Source organism: Harpia harpyja, chromosome 1 (assembly GCF_026419915.1).
Source record: "Harpia harpyja isolate bHarHar1 chromosome 1, bHarHar1 primary haplotype, whole genome shotgun sequence".
Lineage (NCBI taxonomy): Eukaryota > Metazoa > Chordata > Aves > Accipitriformes > Accipitridae > Harpia > Harpia harpyja.
Window position 1 is genome coordinate 80,770,861 of NC_068940.1, and position 22,131 is coordinate 80,792,991.

The following is a 22,131-nucleotide window of genomic DNA, read 5'->3' on the forward strand; positions in this document are numbered from 1 at the left end:
TTTTGGAAACACTCATCAAATAGTATTTGAATGATACCAGGTAATGACATATGGCTGACATTATCAGAGTTTCTTACATGGAAAATTAAAATAGTAATTGCTGGGAAAAGGGCAACAGAATGAAGATGGGAATTTCACTCTGAGGTACCTAGCAGGGCAGAGGACCTCTGGGGAATAAAGATGTCCAGCTCCTACTGCAAATCTTGACAGAAGGTAAAAAAAACAACTTTCTCTTCTGGCATTTAAATCACCTGAGCATCCATTACATGTGTAACAGCAACCCAGAGGCAACTCTTACCAAGAGGAACTTGCACGAACATTCAGCACTGGCTTAAGACTGCTCCTGCTGAAAGCCTGGAGGATGTAGTGTGAGTGGCTACTGCTGGGTGGTTTTGCAAAAAAAAAAAAAATTTTTATTGACTGTAGTGTGAGCACAAGAAGGAAATCTCAAAGATTATTCTCTTTTTGAAAATGCTATAGGACTTTACATGTAACCCTGGAAAACACCAGCATCCAAAAGGTATGAGGCCAAATGTTTCATCCACAGACACTCCAGCTCCAGTGCAGCAGACAATGTTCATATTCTGAGGCAACAGTAAGGCCTCTAAAACAGCATGGTGCTCCAGTTAAATAAAGCATTACAAACAAGTTGATTGGCTGGAGATAGGACAAGAGGAAATGGCCTCAAGTTGAGGCAAGGGAGATTTAGGTTAGATATTAGGAAAAATTTTTTTTACTGAGAGGGTTGTCAAACATTGGAATGGGCTGCCCAGGGAAGTGGTTGAGTCACCATCCCTGGAGATATTCAAAAAGCAAGTCGACAGGGTACTCCAGGGCATGGTTTAGGGGGCATGGTTAATGGTTGGACTCAATGATCTTGAAGGTCTTTTCCAACCAAAATGATTCTATGATTCTATGATTGTCATAAAAATACGGTTATGCTATAAATTTAACAGGCATATACAATAAAAAACTAGCGACAAGCTTATTTATGATAGAAACCAATGTTTTTCAGGTTCTAGCATCTCTTGTTTTCTGTTCTAGCATCTCTTTCATTACCAACGTCGCAGCACAGAATCCATCAACAAAATGCTTATTATCTACTAAGAGAGGCAGAGTCGTGCAAAGTAACACTAAGTTTTCTGGTTTCAAAACCAGGAAGATTTTCCCAGCACGGACGTGTTATAGAAATCCTTGATATTTTCCATTAATAATAGAAGGGTTCAGCTAAGCAGAAGTTAGGATGTAACATATTAAATAGTAAACTTTTGAATGAAACGTACCTATGTATAAAAACACAAACACTTAAAAAACAGACTGAGTAGCTTATATGACCAGTCATAAGAACACTAAGTTGAAACTTTAAGCACATATATGTAAGAATGAAAAAGTACATCAGAAAGAGTTACTTTTATTAAAGCTGAAACATTACTCACTCTATTTCAAAGAAAAAAAAAAGCACTCTTCTTGGAAATTAAAGGGAAGCATATTTTCCTACAAATTTTTTAAAAGAATGGATCACGTTAAAGAACAAAAATAAAATTTTTAAAGTATTGTTTTCTAGTCCAGCAGCAGTGCAAACTGCATTCCTCCCAGGACGAGATCCCTGTCCTTCCCCTGTGCATCACCACCTCTAGAACAGGGCAGTTGAGGAATCCCCCAAGGGAAAAAAATCCCAGAGCAGCGCTAAACCAGAGTTGGTAACTCACAGCCACTGTCCCTGCCCCTCTGCTGAGGCAGCCGCTACAGTGACACTCCAGAAAGGGAAGGAAAGACAGGGAGAGCAGAGCAGCACACGGAGTTCATTTAATCACAAATGGTACAAAAATGACATGGTTTGCCAGAGGCCAAACTGGTTCCTCAAGCACCCTTCAAGACCACGAGTGTGAAGAACCCATCTCACTATGGGATATATCTCCTACCCCCAAAGAAAAACAATGCAGGTGAAATAAAATCCTCCCTTTTCTAACAAATATACCCAATTGTAATTAATGAGGAGTTCTAAAAACAAGTTGTGTGAAGAGCAGTTTGGATAAGCTATTTTGTATTTCAGTCCATTATTAGATGGAAAGATTTGTAGAGGCCATTTCAAGCCAAGGGGATAGTCTAGCACTTGCGATGGGATGTAATTTAGATGCAATGATCTAAAAGTTACAAGCCTAAGTGAAGCTAGAGATCGAGGTTGTCTTTGTGCTGAGCATCAGAGAGAGAAACTTCTGTCTTAAACATGATGTGATGACTGGATATGCTGTCCTCCAGAGATGTGGGTCTCATCACCACGAAAGCAACTACGTGTCTCTCTCTCACTGGCTGTAGATGACTGGCTTCAGTCAACTTCATTCCTTTCTTGTGGTAAAAGGAAAGTATTCATTAGTTGTTTTGGTTTGTGTTTTTTTAATTACAAAAGGCAACAAAAATACCATTTCTCCTTGAATGAATCTATAATCTCTCCCCTGGAGCTTGTTTTATCTTTGGTTAACACTGCTGATGTCAGACTCAACAACATCCTGAAGTGAAACACATGATGCAAAAAAACTGTAGTACCTTTTTACCCTTAGAAAACTTTGAATTATGTATATTTTAATTTCTAGGGATGAAAGACCATGTCACTGTTTCTAATTACAAAGCACAGAGGTAAAACAGATTTCTCCAGGACAAAGTTACTGGATCATAAAGAATGGGAACAATCAGAAAACTTCAAAGTTTTCTAAAAGTTAATCTGAAAGGAAAAGCCATGAGAACCTTAACAATATCATGTTTTCACAGGAGATTCAGGAAGGATGCTAGAATACATGACTATCGACCAAATTTCAGGGTAGTGATCACAGTAACACAATGATGCACATACTGTAACTATACAGAACTGCTACCATATAAGGGGTTGTGGGGTTTTTTGTTGCTTGCTTGTTTGCAGTTTGGGAGGACAGAATGAAAAATTGTTTGGCTAAAATGGAGCCAGGGAATATAATTATGTAATACTTAGTAATCAGCACATAGAATTATTATTTGATCAGGAAGGTATAAAATGGACTACTTTTTTTTAACAATATTAGTAAACTGTGTTCAACTGGAAGAAATGACATTTATTTAGAGGAATGTAAAAAAAAGCTCAAGGACTAACTCCTGTTTATAGCTTAAATAACATGTTATTTTAATGTTCTTTTTTCCATGTAAGACTTGTAAGATCATAATTTGAGATGAAAGTGGGAAGTTTGTGGCCTGACTGTCAAGGTAAACATATATAAATGCTATTAAGTCCAAAATGGAGCACAATAGCATTACAGTACATCAGAATGACTTTACTGTCATTTGAGGAAAAACAAGCTGTGATTAATTATTTCTTTCTGGATGCACAATACTTACATCAATATTGTACATCAGGGCCAAAATCTAGGTCACTAAAAGCTTTTTGCATCAGCTGATAACAACCATAGTCTTTAAGATCCTCACCACTTACGTTAATAAGCTTCATCTCAGGCCTTAAATAGAAAGCTTGAGCTTGTTCTAGGGAAGAAGAAAGGGGAAAAAAAAATAAATAAATCAGAACATACTTGAAGGAAAAGCAACATTTAAGAAAAAATAAAATGACCAATTAAGTTCTGAAAAGAGAGATCAATCTGAAATGTAGATGCAGCACAAGAAACAGGGCAGGAGGAATTGATGGGAGGTAGAATGAAAGAGATGGTCACGCAGATGGGTTCCAATGGCTCGACGAGATCCTGTCATGGTTCTCTTCCCTTGGATAGGTTCTATCATTCAAAGTGTGAGCTCCACCGAAAAAAAAAAGACTTCTTTTATGAAAGAGTAAAAAAAAAAAAAAAAAAATTCTTCTCTGAAGTACTTAGCAATATTTGAGAATTTTTTAAATTGGTACTGGAGACAAAAATACTTGAAGAGAAATATATTAAAAACCCCATTAGAACTTAATATAGTTAACAATTTAAGAACAAAACATGGACCTTCAGTTTGCACCTTCATCTGTAAAAATTATCATGAAGTTATGATGAAATTACACTGTTAGTAATACCAATCTCTAAGATGGCTGTGACAGGACAAATAAGCTACAGACCAGAAAAGTTAAACTTCTTTCAAGAACATTGTTTCATATTTTCATACAAATCCTAATAAATCCTCAGCAATTTGAAAGACTGTTATTTCTTGACTCAGTTTCTATTTTGCTTTGACATTTTATGCTGTGCATGGCAGCTCTTTGGCTGATAAAAAAGCTGTCCCGTGCACTTTTGTCTACTACTGATGTTTTGTCTGGCAAATATTATGCTACAATCTCACAGAATATTCAAGGTTTTATCACATGCTATTAATTTAAAGCAAAGCAAGGGAAAAGACTGGAAGTGATAGTATCACTTCGTTTTTAGGAACTTCTTCAATGCATCGGTTATACTGTAATATTTCTATTTAAATATTAAGCTAGGAAATCTTGGCAAAGTGCTTCACTGCAGGTAATTCCCAGATAAATATCAACACTAAGTACAGGCATTTTACCTAAAAAAAACCTAAAGACTGTTTTAACAACATAATCACACAATTATAATTAAAGCGCACAATGCAAACATCACTTACAGACTCCTGTATCAATTCTTTAAATAGAGGACAAGCATCTTAAATTTGCAGTTACTTCTTTCAGAAGTATTACTTCCAGATTTTCAAGGAAGATAATGATTTTACATCTAGATATTTGCAAAAGGAAAATAAAGCCTGTTTCCAAGACAACCACATTAGTTTCCAGACTGCTAGATACTAAGAACATGCAAAAGATTACATATCTCAGATGATGACACTTGAAAGACTTTCCACACATGTTCTTCTACTCGATTTATACCCAATGAAGCATTTCAAGTGTACATATATATCCAAAAGAGACTCAGTATTCTTATTTTTCCATTACTCACATTCCTATATGCTCATTAGAGCCAAAACCTTAAACTAATACAGTAACGAAAAAACCTCAAGTATAAACAAAAATTTAATCCACTAATAGGCATCTTGCATTGATTTCCCTGACACCACAAATAACCTTTCTGCTGAAGGTGCACTGAATTTTTTACTTTAATGGACCTGTAGAAGAATAATGTACTTGAATGAATTAAGTAAAAAGTCATGGGCAATATTTAATAAACAGACCAGAAGGTCATTAGTTTAAAAGTCAGATTCATCCCTTAGGACAAACAGACAGTAACTTCCCCAGTTTTAAGGGAACATATTCTACATTCGCTGTTCCAATATAATACATGGGATACTAATTTAGCAGAGCTAATTTGGCAACAGAAAATACTGAGTGAAAGGCTGATTTTCGTGGCCAGTCTTACCAAAGTCCTTCTAGTAACAGGGGAGAGAGACAAGCCCTACCTGGGTGCTTGTGGAGACGTTTAAAACAGACAAGCAAGGAGTCATTAAAGTTTATCTATCTGCTTCTTCAACATGACACAAACATTTCGAGGTGTGCTCTTCATAGAGCACTACATAGGAGACTGGCCATCAATAAAAGAAAGCCTACATACAGGTGGATTCCTATTATTTCAAAAATTTAAAAATACTGCCACTAGGAAATACAGGTGAATTGTTATAAGGGCGTTACTTAGCTAAGTATGATGTTTAGTCCAGTACTTTTGAAAGTCCTACTCTATAGAAATAAGTCAGTGTATTTGACCACAATCATTTGGTTACAATTAAAGTCCTTCTTGGATTTAAATAGCAGCAATAGGGCATCTCTATGAAAATAAATGCATACTGATGTAACTGACATTTTCCGTAAGGCAACTAACAACATACTGGTTTATATTTGTCAATTCACTCTGTGGAAAGAAGGCTTATTACCACAATAAACATGTACCTCATAGTACTTAATAAAAGGCAAAGAAGATTAACTCATTAGTCTCTGTGCTAGACCCAGTGCAAATTTTTAAAGTTCTTGTTGCTGCAGCAAAAGATGCTAAATCATGTTCAAGTTTTAGACCAGATATACACTTTGTATACACATAAACATACCTCTGACAAATGAAGTTGTTAATACGAATTGTTTAAAAGGTCTTCCATATCCTCCAAGCAATAGAACAAATCACAACATTTCTTTCTTCTTTAGTTTTACTGCTCTCAAAATTACAACAGAAAAGTTTCTTACTCTGTTTTGTTTTCCTAAAATATTGTGATATAACATATATGCAGCCAGAAAGTCTTCTGATACAACAGGGCAGACAAAAAAGGTCAGAGAAATTAAAAGTTCCCATTCTAAACGTAATTCTAAAATTGTGTTGAATTTTTTAGCAGTTTCTTAAGGTCAGAAAACTCTAAAGCATACAAATTTATGTATCTTACCAAGGGTTTTTAACTTGCAAATTTTTACACAATCTCTGAACTACTTCAGAAGTAGCCACAGAAGTTAACTGAAGAAAACAAACCTGTCATCAGTATGTTCAAGTGCTGCTATAAAGGAGCGTGCATCTCTACTGACTACATCACAGCCCCCAAATCTGAAAAACCCACAAACTTCTGTAATCATCTGCAAGTCACTATCTATCTATCGCTTTATCCAATGGTTCTGACATTTAAGAGGATTTTTATAGCATCTGTCACAATACAGCAAGTATGGGCTGGGCTGTCACAGAAGACTGGAGGGATTGCGTACAAAAGGAAAAAGGAAAATTCACTGATCTGCTGAACAAGTTTCAAAATTCAATAAAGTACTGTATAGAGACCCAACTGGAAAGCACTTCTGAAAAACTCCATAAAATACTCTGTACTGTTCTTGGGGAGATCGAATACATATCAAATTCAAGCCTGAACACGTTCTCCTGTAATCTCAATACAACAAATACTTCAAAATTAACTCACCTGAATCTTGTTCTATTCCTTCTTTTTTGTTTCTGATATTGCAGGAGGTTTCCCAATTATTAAAGGGGTCTTCTTTGAATTAGCAAATGACAGGGAAAACAGGGTAGGGGAGTAATAAAGCGATGGAAATCAAGTAAGTCAAATAGCTTAGAGTTGTGTGTACTTCATTTTGAAATGAACACTCAGTTAACAAAAACTTAAGCTTTTGCAACAAAAATCCAGACTGCCTACTTATTCCTAAAATTCTCACCCACCTAGAACCTCTCTTTTTTCTCTGTGCAACCACAGGCTGTCCTGTTCCAAGCAAAAACACATGTTGAACTGGAATAGAAGTTAATTTACCTCAATAATTTAAAGGAAAGCATCTTAAAAACAATGCGAAAACACCAGAGCCAGGAAAATACCAAGGCAACCTTTCAGAAACACAAATGCACCACGTTAAGAGTGGTCAAGCCAGCTTAGCTCTGTGTTCTGGCTGCCAGCCTCCCAGGTGCTTTCACGGCCAAGTACCATGGTCTTCAGCTCCAGGCAAAGCATTATCATTTGGAGCAGAAGCAGCCTGCTTGTAGAGAACATATCAAGAATGGAAAGAGTAGCATATTAGCTCTACTTCTATGTCAAAAACCCCTGAGATAAACTACTTCTGCTCTGAGTTAAGTGGTACCATTTAATCGTTTTGGTATGGTACATCTGCATCCACTCAGATGCTCTCTCCACACTAATACAATGATACTTTTATCATTATCATCAATGTCAAACTGCTGAACTGTTTGTTTATACTGTATTAAGAAACAAGTCCTTTTTCTATTATATGTGATCAGGATGAGTTTTCAAACTGACTAGATAATAAGTTCTAGAAAAATCTCTGCTTGCCATCCATTGATGATGCGAATAAATAGGTTACCTCAAGGTTTCTACCAGTCAGAGAATCCTAAAACTATTCAAGAGGTTTCATTTGTGTTTCAAGACTTTTCAACATTAAGGAATTATCTCAACTTACATTTGCATGGCTTTAAAATTACTCTGGACTTGTTTAAAGCAATGCAATGCTATATGAACAATAAAAACTTTAATTATTTTTTAGTTGTTTATACATCAATGAATTTTGCTTGCTAGCCAAGAAAATACGGAAAAGAAAGTCTTGTGTACCTCTGCCTGCAAGCAGGCAGTTACATGAGAATCAGGATGACTTCTTGGCTCGCTCTCCACTCTGCAAGATGGCTTTTAGAGCTAGCTATTTAAGGTAAACTCCCAATTAAGCTACTCTGCTTTTTAATTTAGTCACAGGATTCACTATAGAGTTAGGCCAAGAAGTAAACAGGAAAAAACTCTCAAATAAGTTGCCTGAAGACACCAGCAGAATAATCTTGAATAACATTTGCATCACCTACCACCCAGCAATGCTTCCCCTTGAACCACACTGATGGTAAATTATGGGGTCTTCATGAGCAGGGGTTTATTTCAGTCTTAAGAGGGAGATGAATAACAACATGCTTTGCTGTCCTGCAGAATGTTTCATGTGCCTCTGAAAAAAACCCATGCTTGCTAAATGGGGGAGGGCAGCAAAGGGGGCGAAAATAATCCTCCAAGTAACATCAATCCCATTGCATTTATGAAGCCACCAGTCCAAGGGAGAGTTTAGACTAGTCAAACTAAATCTGTTTAGTGAGGTAGTGGAAATGCCTCCCGCTCACCAGTATCATGAAGATGCAGCAGGTGAGCACAGCACGCAGATGCAGCAGGTCACAGCTCCGAGCGCAGGCCCTGCCCAGGAACGCATCAGATTGTGAGGGTTCCTCTACCCGCACGTGCCCCATTTCTGTCACAGAAAAGATGGGTAGACTAGAATAAACAGTTGTTTACACCAAAACCCACTTGTGGGCTGCTCGCTGAACTGTCCCTATGGGCTAGACATTGAAAGCATCTGCACGGGCTGGTCCCAGGGCCATGGCCATGGCCAGGCATCGCTTTGGTGTCCTGACCATATTACACTTCCCAGCTCACCCCAGCTCCCTGTGGATCTCTGACCCACAGGCACGTGCACTACAGTAAATTCAACCATAAAGTCCACTTGCTGTTATAGTGCAGGACTAGCCTTTACTATTGACTGCTGCCCTAGAAAACCAGCACAAAATATAACCTATCTTCTCTATGTCAAAACATAACATTTTAACATTAATTTTTAATTTCTTAAGAGGAAAACACTAAAAAGAAGACTGTACACCAATAGGGAGGGGGAAGCAATGGGATCATTTGTATTCTACTGTATTTATTTATGCAAAAAATACAACAGATCTCCTCATCTTCACTGAACTGCTTGCTATATTCAGTATAGCAGTGATTTTACAAATAACACCTTTGCGAAACATCTTCCTTTTTAGAACCCAGCTTAGTAATGCTTTATTTCCTCAGGTGGGTGGAGAATTTCCCTGGGTAAGTTCTGCCACAATTGCTGTCAAAATTATCATACCTATTTGAAATATCTTTAGGATCCTATCTTCCCTCAAAAACGCTGCCTAAAAGCAATCTAATCACAAATGAAAACAAACAAAAAAGTCCCATTACTTGGGAAAAAGAAAACCTTTGGCAAGTAACTTGGTAACTTGCCAGTGATAGAAGCATCACTGTACCAAAAGCCTTAATCAACAAATAGGATATGCTAAATAGTACAAGGGGTCACGAGAACTTCATCTCACACAACAGAGTTGAACATCTGAAGGTGACAAAAAAGACAAAGCCAAATAAAACAAATTCAAAGTGCTCATTCACACTGCAATTAAATCCGTTACACACTGTTGCATGCTTTCTGCTAGACTACTAAATAAATTCAAGTGAAGCACTGTTAGATACCAATTCAGCTAATGCATCCTAAAATTGTAATGCCATGAAAGACTGGAACTAAGTCTTTTGGATACCATAGAACTGATTTTCAAGAGAAAAAGCTGCACAAGCTCATACGCTTAATTTATTCCTACCTTTACTTGTTACCATGCATTAAAAGTATGTATTTGTGCAAATAAGTGCACAAATCTATTAAAAAAAAATAAAAATAAAAATTAATAATGATGTAGACACCATTCACACCAGTAATACCGGTTTCCAATCCCTTGCTAATTGCCATAAAAGTCTTTCCATCACAGTTACACTTCATACTGTCTAGCACATTAACCCTCATTTCAGCCACATATGTAATTTATATGGCTGACTTGCGTCTCAATGTAACATCAGATAAACTAAACTAAAGCACACTAAACATTGTTGAAATGTAAACACACAGCCAACATCACACCTACATAGTTAGAGTTATGTATAAACTAAACAAATTATTAGGCAAAACCCAACACAGCATGATTTTCAATTCTTCAGGACATATTACTCTTGGATTGAAAACAAGTGATTAGATATATGGCAAAGGATACCAATGTGTGTCAGTGATCACGTACTTTCAGAGTACTCAGCACTTGTACTTCAGTACCATTTAGTTGTGAATGCTGATTTAAATTACGACTTTCTGACTTTTATCATTGTAATTAGTTTTGCTTTGGGAATTTTCTCAGCTAACATCTGAAAACTATACTGTAAGTCGAATCTTTTCTCCACATGCTTTACACCAAACAGCAAAAATCACAAGGATTTGTGACCAGATGAGGCCCCAAGCAACCTGATCTAAGATGGCCCTGCTCTGAGTAGGGGGCTCCAGAGGTCCCTCAAACCAAGGTCCTCCAGGCTACCTCTGCTTTATTACTCTGCTCATTAAAAAGCTAAGGTTAGTCCAAGTTATATTTTAATGACTATCCCTAAGTAAAAAAATATTTAAAATACAAATCTCAGTTTACTGACAAGTGCTGACATTATATTTTGAGGATTACCAGATTTAAGATTTTTTTTTTAAATGTTCCAGTACTGAATATATTTTTGTATATTTGTAGTATATTTGTACTATATAACAAACAGCTCTTTTGTCCCCCCAAGGCAAATGTATAAAAACAACTAAACCAACTACAAATTTCACTAAGACAGACAAGTTCACATACTTAAGAGATTAGTAATAGAATATTATCATCGTTCAATAATCAGCTGATTTATTCAAACTGTATCAGGACACAAGCTTTTACTGAATGCATGCATAAGCTAGTTTCCATCCTATTCTTTCATAACAAACACAAAACTTCATTGGCAGCTATTTCTCAGAAAAGAAACACAGACTGCATTTATTATTTTCCTCACTAAATCAAACAGTCATTGAAGCTTTATTTGTACAATATGCAAGTGAAAAGAACAAAACCTCCTTTCCACTTGAAACACAATACACATTATGCAATAGCACCCAAAAAGTATGTGATCAAAATTTACATGCAATACATCTTAAAGATATCAGTTCACCAAATAGGCTCAGCAACAACAACAAAGCATAAACTAGAAATGCCCTAATCCACAAACTGGCATTACCCAAAGAGAAACAAAGTGTATTTTCTGTCTACTTGTCCTTGACATATTGGGTAAGATGACAGTAGCTCTAGTTTTTCCAGGGAACTTGGGAGTTCTCTACACCCATCATTACCCAAACAAGTTTAACGGGGATTCTTCGGGCTGCTCTTCAACCATACAACACTCTTTTACAGGCACTGCACACAATGAACTTCACAATGTCATAGCCTCATCTTCTGTGGCCGATGAGAGTTTAAACTTGGCCCATGACATTTCAGAAGGTGGTCAGTAAAAGGGAATGTGATGGTCTGACAAATTATAGTCAATGTCTCAAACATTCGTTAAGAACTTTGGTGGAGAAAACGGCCTCTGTAAAAATGCTGGAGTTTTGTGAACAGGACAACGTGGCCGGAGGAGAGGGCACCACGGAGGGTGGGACTGCACTTCTCCAAAGCCACAATTCCTTATCTTAAGTGACCAGGAGAAGGAGTACAGTGTATGCGCCTGGAGGAGGAGGCCCCATGGGGGATGGGACTGTGCTTCTATCTTAAGTGGTCATGCCAGCAGAAAAAGAGAGGCAACTCCGCAATGAACGCCCGCCCGCAAAGCTCACTGACCGATTCCAGAGAACCCCAGGAATGGGAACTGCGCATGTCAAGACCATCGACTAACACACTATAAAAGAAGGGACAACAAGTTCTCAGCGCGCGCCCTCCGGAACTGGATCTCTACACTGGCTGGACCAACACTGGACCCAGGACTGGTGAAACCCTTTTCTTCTCTCTTTCTTTCCTTCTCTCTCTCCCTCTTTTCCTTCTCTCTTTTCCACAGTCCCTACACCTCATCCTTTTAAACATAAACCGTTGACCAAGTCTGAGACTAGGAGTGGATCTAGCCGCCCCTGGACTCCTCTTTGAGAAGGAGTCCAGAAAGCAAGGGGGTCTGCTCTGAGCCTCGTGAGTCAACAGGAGGGCTCCCTTCTGATACATTTCATGTTCCTTTTTCCATTTCTTTTTCTACACCTCCCTTCTCTTCTCAAACAGCAGCTTAACAACATGTTGCAAGGTTCATATTGAGAAGTTCACTTGTACTTGGGCAAGGTTAGCTAGGTTGAATAAATGTTGATTGTTGTTTGAACTCCCCTGGAGTCGTTTCACCTTAATTCTGACAAAGGAAATACACGAACCTGAGTCACTCCAACTTTGGGATGCGACACGGAATGATGAAAAAGTGTGCTTACTTGCCTTATCAATGCAAAGAGCAAGTATGAATGACAGCTGACACTCACTTTAAGTGTTAATACCAGTGAATGCTCTCACTGAACTGAAGCAGAAATGAGATCTTAAAGAAATAGTTTTCAAATAACATTTTTCATATCTAGGATGCAGAGTAACAAGACACATGTCTGGCAATCCCTCCTGGCTAGAAAGACAGCAAGGGGGTTTTTTTTTTTGCTTTCTTTTCTTTCCAGGAATATATTTTCCACCTATTCAGAGCAGAACATTCACAATTGCTGCTGTACAGGCATAGCGCCCAGCTTTGACATGCAATGTCATAAAGGCCTAGAGAGCCTCCCCTTATTTTACCAGACCAGCAACAGAATAGCACTAGAGAGTTCAGAACTTGTTTCTTAGAACAGCTCAGATCTGCACACAGGTTCCAGAGATGACGACTCTTGATTTGGAGAAAGTTAGATAAATCTAACAGTTGATGAGAATCTGATAACACAAGAGAGAAAGAATCCAGAAAAAAAGCAGCACTTGCACTTGACAGCAGAGAAGTCAGAGCTCTGCCTGCAGTAATGACTTAAAACAGTGCCAGGGAACGCTTTGAGAAGGTACCAGACCTCAACCACCCACCCTGGGAGCTTGGCGCCACAGGCCCTGGCACAGGTTTTGATTAAGGATAACTAGCTTTCTCCCAAACAACTCCCAGACCCAGCCGGAGAGCTGGCACAGATCGGGGACTGCTCCCAGCAGGCAGTTTGGATGTGGCCACCCTGCTCTGCAGGATAAGAGTTTAACAGCATGGACATGGGCTGTTCCACTGCCAGCTGCAAAGCAGCCCCAGGCACATCAATTCAGCAGTACAGACACAGCTTCAGCCTGGCAGTGCTGGGGCCAAACAGTCAAACTAACAGATCCCACCGTGCTCTGCAAGAGGTGTATTCCCGAGTTAAATGCTTATTTCACACACTGCTTGGTTTTTTGGCTTAGAATCTCCTCTGTGATGTGCAGGTTTTGTATTGGGATAGTTTTTTCCAAAACCTTTTCACTCAGCCTGTGAGTACTCTGGGTGGCAGAGTACATCGTCTGAAAGGGACGGGATTTAGCAATATGTTACCAAGCAGAATACAAAGGTTTACCTGCGAACAGGTAAATGCTTGAGTCCTTCAATTACAAAATTCAGACTCCTTTCTCCTAACCAAATACTCTGATACGTGAATGACTTCACCTTCATACTTCAGTAAAAGAGCTGAAAGGAACCTCACCTGCAGCAAGTTCTCCACACCTGCTAGTGAGGTAAGCAACAGCGAGAGATTGGTGGGTTAATACTTACTATCTTCCTCCTTACTATTGTACAGCAATGCCCCAACTCACTTCCAATTAAAAAAAATCCACTATTTTCTTTTTTCTATTTTCCCTGTCTTTCCTTGTGTATCTAGTTTTCTGTCTCATATATATGCAATACTTATGAGTAGTTTAGATAAAAGTTACTGTCTAAAACTGTGCTGTACTGAATACAACAAAAAAAAGTATTTTACCTCCTTAAGCAAGATACAAAGTTGTCTTCTATTTGCAAATTTTCAACTCCACTTAGTAAAAAAACCAAAACATTAGTACTAAGTATTTCTCATATTCTGTTGTACGTGTTTATTTTATTAACAGAAGAAATACCTTCCAAGTATCAATGACAATACAGCACCAAAATTCCTCAAGGTCATTGTCCATAGTGTTACATTTTAAAAGAAATCAAATCTGATTACAGCTGAAATATTAGGAATATAGAGTTGTGGTGTGTAACTATAGTAGATAAAGAACTTAAAGAATGTGCAGTACTGTACTTTTAGCTGATTATCGTTGGCTTATATTTTCTTTTAAGAAGCCAAGAAGATTTGCTTCTTGGAAACTCCCTACCTTTCCCATTTTGATAACAAACTGAAAGACCAATCATTGAAAAGGTTGGATTTCAAAAGAGAACATAGTATACATTTTTATGCAAACTAATATAGATAGTGATGAGAATCATACTGCGCAGAATCAGCTAAAGGAGGTCAAGAAGCGGACAAGTGAGGAAGACTATGAAAGACCACCAGAGGGCTTCTGAAGACCACCAGAGACCTTTGCTGCGCCTGCGTGAAGAGACATATACATACGCTAATGATTTACTGGAAAGTTGATGATTATGTATAACATTTCCCAGAAACTTAATGAGTATGTATAACAGGTGTGTATTTAACTGTATCGTTAGACAAGACAGGTGCACACGATAGGTGGAGCGATCCCCCGTGTGCCCAGCGCTGCAATAAAGGAGTGCCTGCTTCTTAACTTCTCATTGCTGTTAAGGAGTTTTATTCCGGATTTCGGCAACAATAGAGTAAATTGCAAAAAGTACCCAGTGGTCTTCAAAAAGGCCAGTCACTGCAATATCAAGCATACTTTCAATAACAGAGTTTGAAAGTTCAATGTATGTCAATTTAGCAAAGTCAAAACGAAACAGCAAGAAAACAATAAAGCATTTAACAGACCCCCTTCAGACTTCTGCCTCTGTTTCAGCCAACAGTGTTACAAACTGCAGCGTGTTGGAATGCTGATTATTTTGTCCAACATACTTTATACTAAAAGTACAGCAATTTCAAGATTGTTTTCCTTCTTACTAACCTAAAAGCCCTTCATACAGATCTCTGTTTCCTTCAGGAACTATTCCATAATCCAGACAGCCAACATCTTGTTACACTTCATTTTGCTCCTTCAGATTTCACTCACTGCCCCTTTACTGGCATCACCACTGAACTGGCCGCCTTCCAACCTAAAAGACTTACCAACCTTATCAATGATAGACAATTCTGCCAACATGAACTCAGGAAAAAAAAAGGAAAATTTTCCAATTTTTTGTGACTCATTCTACCAATTAGGTGGCCATGACTCAACCACATGCCTACAGGAGGCAGCACTACATTGCTACTGTCCATTGAGAAGACTGCCCAGCACAGGAGCAATTTCAGAAGAACCCACTGAAATCATCTTATGATTTCAACATGCTTTGCTGCAGGTCGAAACTGTTAAATACTCAATGAAGTAGATGGTGCCAAACCCCTGAAATACACCATGTATGTATAGTGCATATCTATATATACACATATACACAAAGAAAAACAATCCTGAAGGGTTAGAAGTAGTTAAATGTCTAGAAAATTCAGTTTGTGAAACACCTGTTAACGCTGGATAGTTGATACTAGTCAACGCTACAGAAAACATCCTTAAGAGAAGCAAGTTTGTTGTAATGCCAAATGAAGTCAGAAAAATTTTTCCTGAAAATGATGCGAATAAAACAAAATGCAGAATACAAAATTTCCTAGGAAGAGTTGATGAATATAAAAAGCAAGGTCCAGAACCCTGAACAATTCCATATTACCCTTTACGAAAACAGGTTATTGGTAATTATTAAACAAATACTGATAAAAAATTCTCAAATATGTTTTCAAGCTAGACACACACTAAATATCACTCTATGATCATGAGTTTGTTCAAAAAGTTAATGGTGACATTCCTCTTTTGACCAATTCATTAGTTAAATCCTATTTTAGGATGTGAGTTTCAATACACAGCAAACCTTTGCTGCTTGATGAACACATCACTCAGAATAGTTCAGAAACACTATTTCCATGTTTCCCCATTTCTTACAAAACAGCTTAATATCTATTTATCTGGAATCAGACAATATACACTCAGGAGAAGAACCTGTAGTTGTCAATGCTGACCTTCCACCTTCATCTTTCCATTTTAATTGTTTTGCTATTCTCTACTGGACTGAAACATTTTTAAGCATCCCTTTATATTTTTCCATGCGAGTAAGTTGAATATAAATGACCACAGAAATTAATCTTTACCACTGGAAAAACATACACTTAAGATAATTAAAACATCCTAGTTTTGAAACATCTCAGACACAGAAAGTTAAATTTTAAGAAACAAAGCAAACCAAAACATTTTCATCTTACAATTACAGCCTCTCCGGAAAATCAAGAGCTATCAATATTCTAAAACCAGCAGCAAGGACCAGACAGCAGCAAACGGGCATGGGCCATGTCTAAACTGACACACGGTCTGCTCCAATCCTGCAGGTTCTTGGGCTGCATTTCTAGTAGAACCCAAACTACAATTTAAAGGAGACCTTTCCCAGGAAACATGCAGGAATGCAATGATACTGGCAGAGATGGCTTTTTTCACAGTTAGTTCTCCAGGGTTCAAATGGCATCCCAGATCATCACAGGTTTCCCACCAGGAACAAGAAAGTGGTCCGCATTATTTTTAAAGTGGGGGGTGGAATATTGTCCTGGTTTCAGCTGGGATAGAGTTAACTGTCTTCCTAGTAGCTGGTACAGTGCTATGTTTTGAGTTCAGTATGCGAAGAATGTTGATAACGCTGATGTTTTCAGTTGTTGCTCAGTAGTGTTTAGGCTAAAGTCAAGGATTTTTCAGCTTCTCATGCCCAGCCATGGCACAAGAAGTTGGCACAGGACACAGCCAGGGCACCTGACCCAAACAGATCTTTTCTTACCTGGAAAATAAAACTAAACCCTTTACAACAACACACACAGGTGGATCGTTAGCCATACCAGGAAGCCTTCCATTACTGGCAGACTGGATCCATACAGACGGAAGGTGTCAGGGCTGGAAAGACAGCATCCATCACCTCAGTCCAGGGTCTGCTGGTCCAACCATATTTACCAATTATCAAAATAGTCTTCTAGTGCAGATGTCTACAGAGGCCAAGACAGGCCTCGCCCACATCCAAAACATCAGATGTTAAAAAGATGGTTGTTTAAAGTTTGGAGATAGCAATATGCCATTATTCATGTCCCCGGACATCTAATCACAGGATAATGTCTTTCCAAAATTTAGAAAAGACAAACAACATAATATTCTTGCCCAGGATTCCCTTGTATATTTTCACTGCGCAGCTTCCTAGTTCTTTCTTGGCAGGTGCACTTACAACTTGGCCAGGTGTTTTTCAATATACCTAAAGGTTTTATAAGGATTTGTCCTATTGCAAGTCATTGAGACTTGGGCTTGTAAGTCATCCTCCTCATTACACCTCTTCAGCAATCCCAATACAGACACCTTTCCACCACCCAAAATCCTTCCATAATGAAGCTTCCTGAGTCCTAAAAGATTTCTGGGTCATCCTCTATTCAACTAAAATACTGCTCCACACAAAACTTTGAAGAACAAAGGCATCTTACTCTATGTACTGCCATTTTTCCAGCCCTGGGGTTTAATGCATCAGCAGGAAACAAAACTTCAAAACAGCTCCATTGTAAAATACAAATATTTAATTGTTTATAGCATAGGTTGTTCTTATCAAGGAAAACAAAGACAATCCCAGGCAAACTGCCATCAGTGTTTCTAAAAACAAAGGTCTACCACAACTATTTTCCTCTTTCCGGTCAAGTTTGGAAAACTAGTCTGCTGCTGAGGAGACGCATCTGCTGGCAGACAGGCACTCTGCAAAAATCAGATTCACCAATAAAATAAAATTTTAAAAAAAGAAAGAAAAAAAAGGAAAAAAATCAGAGTTCATAGTATTCACAAAGCAACTTTCACTTGCTTCTTGACTGATAGGATGATGATGTTTTTCTTAACAATGTAACTCCTTTCAGTTATAGTGATGGTACCGAATTGCCCATGAACCAGAATGACATTGCTAGCTCTGCCTATGAAATTTCTTTTCACTAGTCAATCAGCAGCAGAACTAGTGAAAAAAAACCCGACAGCTATACAAGATCTCATCTTTGTAAACCACTAAAGACATAATATATGTTTGTTATTTGATTAAAACTCTTCACATCATGGATCTCTTAAATAAATTCTTACAATGACTCACTGTAATGGATGTTAAAAAGCTTGCTAGCATGCTTCACTGCAAACAATCAACTGAATTTAAAAATTCAAGAGACCCAGAAAGCAACAGAATATCATGATTAGCTGTACACCTTAAAATTAGTTCTAAGCATTACATCAAATTTAAACTACTGTAAATGAAGTACACACACAGAACAAGTCACTTCAACATGAACCAGAATATCCTTAATTTTAAAGCAACCTGCTTGTACCACAGCCTAAAGCTGACCTACCCTTTCCACGAGGTGCTATTCTTATAAGCCATAGTTCCTGTAACTGTAACAAACTATAGCTTTTTGGCCTAAAATATCATGGTGGATGGCTGACACACACCATATTGGTCTTGGAAGGGACAGAAAAAACAGAAGGAAATTCAGTTTAAATGTTTCACCCATGTCCAGAAATGAAAGTAGGAATAAATACAGTTTTATACTATATTTATTTTCATTTTTAAAGAAAACTTTGTACTCAACAGCATCATGCAATACCAATGTACTTTGCAAGAGCATCTAAAATGTGGCATTATTAACAATAAAGTTTTTCTTTTGGTGAAAAAACCATGCATATTGGGCTATTACTGTATGCTTCCAAAAATATAATCACTTTAAAACTCAATAGACCCCTTATGAAAACAATAAAATAAATAAAATACAATTTTGAAAAACAGTTTTTTATCTACATACCAAGGCTCCATCTCCTCTGGGCATGCTCTACTGGGGATTAGCATGGCTGATCAGAATTTTGTAATGACTCTTCTCAGCTGCCAGGTTAGTCGAATGAAACCAGACCAGAAAGCTACTGTGATAATTATCTCCCTTCCTGATAGCACAGTAGCAAGCAAAGGTGTGCTTTTATGTCATGTATGTCACAATATATGACATCTGACATCAGATCTGCGGCTAAAGAACCAGCTGGTTATCCAACTACCATCACCCAATGTTGATTTGAAATATCAACAATCATCCAACTGGTAGACTTTTAGAAATTAAGGGAGGCCACCATTAGCAAACACAAGCCATGCTCACGGAAAGACTCAGCCTGGTGTCCTCATAGCTCCACTGATGATCTGGTCACAGCACTTCCCAACCCCCTTCCAGCCCCACGACATTAGAAGCCTACAGGTGAAAACCAGGGAGTTGCACGCCTCAGTGCAGAGTCCAATACGCAGCCTAGACACAATCATTGGTGGAGGTACTACGGGTATTTCATTGGGCAAAGAACACTTGCTGGAAAATTTACATTACTGATCTAGATTACAAGATGAGAACTCGGGAAGAAAGACTGCAATGGGGAAAAATAAAGAATAAAATACTATACGGTATGTCTAAAAAGGAGTACAGGAAGAAGAAAGTATTTAAGCTGATAAATGTGCCAGAGAAAAGCCTGAAGATAAGTGAACGAAGCAAAGCTATCATGTTGGACCATTTAATCACAAGACTATGAGAAAAAGACTTTGAAGAACTCCAAGAACTTTCCAAATGCAGGGAAAAAGGGACTTTTACCATGCCAGTATCTGTTGAAAAATGTAGAGTCATACGCTGGCAATCTATAAAGTTCCTAGAATGTGATTAGGATATTTTTTTGATTTTTTAAATATCGTCGAGGCTAGTGCAGGGTGTTTATCTTAGGCTGGTTCTCCATCGCAGGTTTGACCCATCTACAAATCCAATTGTTAAAAGCAATTTGAGTAAAAAGCATCACAAAATGAGAGATCAGCACTCTAAAAAAGGAAGCGTGAAAGAGGAATACACGATATCTCTTTGCAGAGAGATCAGATATATTTCTCCAATAGAGAAAAACAAAAATGGGCTTCAGAAAAGCAAACTTCAGCACTATTGGGGAACCAGATATGCCAGGACAACACTTCGAGGGAAAACAGAGTGTTGTAGGTGCCCTTTCCCCTGCTACAGTATCAAAGTGTAGCCATGCTAAACACTGCAAACTATTGGGGTAGCTGCCGCATTTCACTACCTGGGTAGCAAACTACCCCAATGCAAATCAAAACTAGAAAGCACATTATGAAAATATTATGGCTAAACCAGGTAGAAACCATGGTAAAGTTTCTGAATTAAAAAGCCTTCTCAAAATCTGCAGCAGTGCGTTAACAAATCTCAATATGTATTTTAATAAATAATTTAACATGAATTGAATCTGTGAAAATTCTAGTTTATATTAGAAAATTCAATAGCCTACCTGTTTCTAGTACAGGAACAAGCCTTCTCAATCTAAGTATTTGCTGCCATCATGTGTACACTTCAAAAACTGCAATCTTATGAAGGATACTTTTCATTTATCAAGTCAGAAATCAGTTATCGGACTACACACGAGGGCATTACAGACTTCAGTTAGAAGGTGATGAAGTTTCAAAGGTTGCTAATGTAATGTGAATTCTTCCCTCAATACAGATTGCATATACATCAAACAGCTTACAAACTCAATTCAATTACAAAGACCACATGCTTCCGCTATGCAATCATAAAAAGCAAGAAACTGATTATCAGATAAATGGTACTTGGTGGTCCTCAGAAAATAAACCAAGTGCTCTGGTTCATTCCATGTATATATCAATACTACCAACACAATTCAATACCTTCAGTCATGGCATCTCCAAAGAAACGATGCTGATGGGGACTCAAGTTCAAACCCTTCCACCAGGCTGCTTCTGGTTCAGATTCAGAAAAAGAAAAGGAAAAAAAAGAATATTCCAGTGACCTAATGATCTGTTAATTTCCTCTAAATTATGGAACAGAATAGTTCAGGAAGAAAAAAAAAATAGTATAAAATAGCATAAAAGTAGTGTATCAATTTTACATCATTCAGGAATTCCCATGGAGCAAGGGAATATGCACCTACATTTTAAGATCAGTTGCTAGCCGGTCTTGAAAGATGTGTGCAAGATCAATTTAGAAGGTATTCTACAGATTTGGCTAGTTACTGCAGGGGAAAAGAAGTGCATCATGATCTCTTTTGCCTCAGTCTGCTCTGTCTCTCACTAATATTCCTGAAACAACAAAAAAGGAGCATATTAACAGGACCCAAGCTCCCCACATATCACTAAGCCTAAAAACCAACACCCAGTAACTCTACTTCTAGTATCACTTCTAACTTACTTTTAGTATAATGAACATTTCATTAGAAATATCTCATTAACATTACTTCTAGAAATGACCTTTAAAAACCTATAAATTCAAACATTTTTTCAGACACTATGATTAAATATGTTTTCCAAATCATATCCTTCAAAAAATGCAGTTTGAAATTAGCAGCTTTGAGACACAGAAATAAAAGTATTTCAGCAGAAATTTTCTGCTCATTGTATTCCCAGGAGCAAGCTGCATAAACAGCAGTATATCAATTAGAAGATGTATGGTTATAGATAGTCAGCTTCAGCATTAAAACAGCCAAAGCCCTTGGCATTATGAAAGACAGCTAAAACAACATGAAGATTGATAAAGATGCTACTAAATACAAGATTATGAAGTCAAAATCTGAGGTTCAGCTTCCTGCAGAAAAAGTTTTTGATTGACTTTAATATAAGTGAACTGTATAAAAAAAGCCTTCATCCCTTAATAGGTCCAAACACATCAGCGTGTCCTAAGTACAGCTCTATATTCTGATGTGATACACACATCTGGGGCTTTAAAAATCCTCCAATTTGTATAACGCTACTTGTGCGGACACCTCACATTATGCTGAAAGAAGAAAAAAAAAATTCTGAAACAATTATTCA

The 22,131-nt window shown here is 37.8% G+C and overlaps 1 protein-coding gene and 1 long non-coding RNA gene across 3 annotated transcripts in view; both read right to left on the reverse strand.

Annotated features, from left to right (window-relative positions):
• SDHAF3 (succinate dehydrogenase complex assembly factor 3) overlaps positions 1-22,131 on the reverse strand; it is a 43,145-nt gene that overhangs the window by 12,683 nt on the left and 8,331 nt on the right.
• On the reverse strand, positions 1,341-21,398 carry LOC128148175 (uncharacterized). 2 transcript variants are annotated; one of them, XR_008237202.1, is made up of 4 exons: positions 21,255-21,398; positions 20,992-21,063; positions 3,458-3,504; positions 1,341-2,346 (listed from the first exon to the last, which is right to left on the reverse strand). It is a non-coding gene; the product is annotated as an uncharacterized LOC128148175 (long non-coding RNA). The 2 variants fall into 2 exon arrangements; XR_008237203.1 differs by lacking the exons at positions 20,992-21,063; positions 21,255-21,398 and adding exons at positions 8,241-8,374; positions 8,544-8,667 and having other exon boundaries at positions 1,341-2,342.